General features: G+C 38.8%; 1 pseudogene; it reads right to left on the reverse strand.

Annotated features, from left to right (window-relative positions):
- Nucleotides 1-1,809, reverse strand: part of LOC116089375 — a 36,556-nt pseudogene extending 34,747 nt beyond the window's left edge.
- Nucleotides 1,810-5,329: the final 3,520 nt, after the last annotated feature.

The following is a 5,329-nucleotide window of genomic DNA, read 5'->3' on the forward strand; positions in this document are numbered from 1 at the left end:
AGATTTTCTTTAAAGTTTCCTAAACTAAATTACTGTTGGATGTTGATCTGCATATTTCTGTATATTTGCTTGCATCCTATTTGGTGTACTGAACAAATAAAATTTCCAATTTAGAGAAAAAAAAATGGAGTACAGAGCTAAACAAAGAATTCTCAACTGAGGAATACCAAATGGCTGAGAAGCACCTAAAGAAATGTTCAACATTCTTAGTTATCAAGGAAATGCAAGTCAACACAACCCTGAGATTCCACCTCACACCAGTCAGAATGGCTAAGATCAAAAACTCAGGTGACAGCAGATGCTGGAGAGGATATGGAGAAAGAGGAACACTGCTGCATTGCTGGTGGGATTGCAAGCTGATAAAACCACTCTGGAAATCAGTTGGATGGTTCCTCAGAATATTGGACATAGTACTACCTGAAGACTCAGCAATACCTCTTCTGGGAATATACCCAGAAGATGCTCCAGCATGTAATAAGGACACATGTTCCACTATGTTGAAATTGTTTTGGGGGGCAGAAATTGTGGGGAGCCGAAGCTACCACCCTATATATATATTGAACACCTGGTCTCCGACCAGAGCAGAGAGCATTGAGATAAACAAGCCTTAGTTGGAAAAGCTGTGTGCCTCTAGTTTGTGATGCAAGCTGGCATGATTTCCCACAGCCTATTATGCTTTGCCACGTAGCTGATGCTGATTGGGACCAGGGAAAGTATTTAACCCACAAGGGCTGGGGGCTGGAGAGAGAATAGAATTAGGGGTAAGTATGTAAGGATAGAGAATAGTGATAGTGAGTAAGTATGGATAGGAGTAATAGTAAGTAAGAATATAGATACTGAGTAAGTATGAAAATATACTAAGTAAGATGTAAGAATAAGAGTAAGATGTAGATATAGAAGTAAGATGTATGTAGTAAGATGTAGGGAATAGGAGTAAGTAGGAAATAGGAGTAAGTAAGAAGAAAGTAGAAAGATGTAACTAGTAAGATGTAAGAAGAAGATATAGAAGAATATAAAAGAAGCTAGCTAGCTAGAGAAGAAGTAAATATGAAGGTTCCTGATTAAACTGCATGGAGAAGGGCTTGGTGTTTGCCTCCTTATTTCAAACTGGACGGGTAAGGCGCCCAACAAGAAATCAGTAAAAATAAAGCTTTTACTCCTATAGTTGCTTTCATCTAAAATTCAACTCAGTTGTACCATGAATCATCATCTGTGGTTCTCCATATTGGCTTTGGTGAAGACCTACTTCCTATAATGTATGCTTTAAAAAAAAAACACAACTTCTTTAGAATTTCACACAATGACTTTTGTTCATATTCATACCCTTCCCACATACATTCACAGCTATCCCCTTTCTGTACCTACCTAACTTTGTCTCCTTTTGTTCCTCACTTATAAAGATTAATTTGTATTATCCCTATATTCTTAGAAACATGTACTTTCACTAGAGCATGGTAGATTTAGCACACACACACACACACACACACACACACACACACCTTACAAAGAAAATTGACTCTTCTTATGCTAGTAGTTATGAATTGGCTATAGCTACCCTGTTAGTGGTGGAATTTCATGCCCAACTCACTTCTTCATACTGAGATTTTTGTCTGGCTTGAAGTTTCTTAGGTTTTATGCACATTGTTACAAAAGGTATGAATTCATATATGTAACTAACCTACTGTGTCCAAAATACAATTCTTCCTTGTTATCTACTACTTCTTCTGCAATAATCCCTGAGCCATGGAAGGAGAGGATGTGTTGTAGATGCTCCATTAGGGTTGAGCATACTTCTGCAGTCTTATTCATTGCACCGTTACCAATAGGTCTTTGTATTAGTCAGCTTCTATTAAACATAGAATCCTTTCTGGTGAGAGTTGCAAGAATCATTAATTCATGAGTATAATAATAATTCATAAGAAGTTAGTTTAAATCCATTCAGGAAATTTTAGAAATCTTAAGGAAGCACATGTTATTAATTCTTGAACTGTCCTTGAGGCATTGGATACAGTTTTGAGACTTTTGCAGAATGTAGAATGGTTCGGTAGATGTCCCAGAAGTCACTGCATCATCTCCTCTGCCTTCAGTGGGGAAGAGGCTGAGAATGCAATGTTCCTGTCTTAGACACTCTGTACAAAAAATAAAATGTCCAAGAAAGTTGTTTGAAAACTTCCTGTACCTTCAAAATTACAATGTAATGCTTCAGAAGATTCTAAAATTTCATTCTACTTAAAATAGTGCAAGCAGCAAAAATAGAGAAGCAATCAGTAAAGATAGTTCTAATTATGGTCTGTTACTTTATTTAGGGCAGAGAGTTTGTTTCTCTGCCATGACTTTCTGTTTTAAGAAAAGGGAAAACTGAACAATAATAAGTTCAAGTTAAATATGTTTTATTTTGTGTAATAGCTATATACGTGCAAAAATCAAACCACCCAACATATTATACACCACCCATTTTCCCCTATCTTATCAAAAGTCTACTGTTTCTCAAGAGATGGTTTTCCTCTCTTCTAGGGAAACTGAGTCACTGCACTTTGTCAACCCAGTTTTTTTTATTCATATAATAGTGAGTGCTCACCATTTGCCAGCCACTATGAAGTTAAACAATTTGTTTTGGTCTGATTTTATGCACCTTATGGCCTGAGACCAAGGCTGACCCGTGAAATGCAACAGTTTTCCTGTCTCAGTATAGCTGTTGTGAGCAGTGTAACTAAATGACATGTTACACAATTTAATTTTTTCTGAGATTTTCTCAAAAGCTTACCAGAACATATAGTACTATTAAGTCACATTTCTCAGTAGAATACATTTCAAAGCTTCATATCCAGCTACTTTGCACAAATCCTTTCTATCACAAAGGGATTAATACTTATAAATGTTTGCAAAGATAACCGCAAAAATAACCGTGCTCACTAGGCTGTGGCCCTGCAGGCAAATGTAGATTATGTGTTTGTAGGGAGGCCTATGCACATACCAATAGGACTGCTTCAGTTTGTACCAAAATATAGCTTTAATCATAGGATTACAGCATTAAAAAAAAAAAAAAAAACACTAAATCCTATAGGTGGCTAAAGAGAAAGTAGACGCCACCAAGGCTTTTGTGTCCTGTTCCTGAAACATCTTAGTCTTCTCATGTACAGTAAGCAGAATGATGTACACAGCTGAGTAGACAACTCAAGTCTAATATTTCCAAACAGAATCCAACATTATCTAATTGGTTAAACAAAGTAATGCTACAAGGCTGGTGTAATAAACAGCTCTCAAAGTTATAGAACATTCTTCATTATGAAATATGATAAAAAATATATATAACCAAAGCTTTGGTCAAATCAGATAATCAACTGTAGGAAAATATGCAAGAAAAAGACAAAAATAGATTCACAAAACATTTACTATAATCAGACACACCATTAAATACAGGTGCTTGCTGTGAAAATGGCTTTTTTAAATGTCAATTCAATCTACCAAGAACATGAATTATTCTTAAAATAATATTTTCAAAAACATATTTAGAATTAATATTCCATCATGCTGGTACGATTATTTAAGTTACCACCAGTAGTAAAATACAGTCATGCTGTAAGCCATAGCAGGAGAAACATTTGTCACATATACTATTTTTTCTAACAACTGAGAAAATTACAGTCTTTCAGAAAGAACATTTTTATGCTATTCCAATAACTGTCTCCACAGGAAGCTTCTTAAAGAATTTGGAAGAGTTTAATAAGTAGCCCAAAGGACAAGGTTGTCTCTGTTGCATACTTTTCAAGTAGCTATAATAGTCATGTTTAACACTCATTGTAATTGCCAAGCATACTAAATACAAACTTTTACTGACCTTGCAATAGAATGTTAAGTCCAATCATGATGATTTTCTTCAATAATTTTAAAGTTTTCACTAAGTAGATAGTTTAAATCTTCAGTTTATTTTCAATGCATCTGCTTGAATAACACTGAGCACTTAGAGAATGAGTCAAACTTTTTTTATTCTTTAATCTTTATTTTACAGCCCAGTCATTATCTGCCTTCCTGTCCACCCTCTGATTGTTCCTCATCCCATTCCTTCTCCCCCTTCTCCAAGAGGATGTCCCCACACCCCACCTCAAACCCCATCAAACCTCCCCACCTCCTGGGGCCTCAAGTTTCTCAAGGGTTAGGTGCATCTTCTCTCACTGAGGCCATACCAGGCAGTCCTCTTCTGTGTTGGGGGCCTCATATCAGGTGGTATATGCTGCCTGGTTGGTGGCTCAGTGTCTGAGAGATCTCAGGGGTCCAGGTTAGTTGAGATTGCTGGTGTTCCTATGGGGTCGCCCTCCTCCTCAGCTTCTTCCAGCCTTTCCATAATTTAACCCCAGGGGTCCCCAGCTTCTGTCCATGTGACTCTTTCAGCTGCTTGTTGGGCCTCTCTGAGGACAGCAGCCAAGCTAGGCCCCATATATAAACACACCATGGTATCAGTAATAGTGTCAGACTTTGGAACCTCCCCTTGAGCTGGATCCCAATTTGGGCCAGTCACTGAAACTCCTTCCCCTTAGTCACTTCTCCATTTTTGCCCCAGCAGTTGTTTTAGACAGGAACAATTTTGGGTCAAAGTTTTTGACTGTGGGATAGCAATCCCATCCCTCCATTTGCTGCCCTTGATGTCTTTCTACTGGAGATACAACCAAGTCCCACTTCCCACTGTAAGGCATTTTATCTACAGATTGGGAAAAAAAATCTTCACTAACCCCACATTCAATAGAGGGATAATACCCAAAATAAATAAAGAATTCAAGAAACTGAGCCAGTCCCACAACACCCAGAGGAAGCTCCACTCCCAGGCACTCTGACACTCTCAGGATCAGAGGTGAGGAGGACCCAACATCTGTCTCAACACTGGGAGTAACTGGGACCTTCGGGACCAGGCACATAGGAACTCTGCCATAAGATCCTTCTGGTCTCTCAGGGCTGGTGTCCTGAGCAGACTTTGGGCCCAGGCTCTGCAGCCAGTCCCACAACACTCAGAGGAAGCTCCACTCCGAGGTGCTCTAACAAGCCCAGGATCACAGGATCCCAGAATCACAGGATCACAGAGACAGCTTGACTCTGAGGAGTTCAGATACAACCAGGATCACAAGAAGGACTGACTCCAGTAAGATTTAGCAAGGGCAGGTAGCACTAGAGATAACCAGATGGGGGGGGGGGCAAGCATAAGAAAATAAACAACACAAACCAAGGTCACTTGGCATCATCAGAACTCAATTCTCCCACCATAACAAGTCCTGGACACACCATCACACGGGAAATGCAAGGTTCAGATCTAAAATCACTTATCATGATGATGATACAG

Source organism: Mastomys coucha, unplaced genomic scaffold (assembly GCF_008632895.1).
Source record: "Mastomys coucha isolate ucsf_1 unplaced genomic scaffold, UCSF_Mcou_1 pScaffold14, whole genome shotgun sequence".
Classification (NCBI taxonomy): Eukaryota; Metazoa; Chordata; class Mammalia; order Rodentia; family Muridae; genus Mastomys; species Mastomys coucha.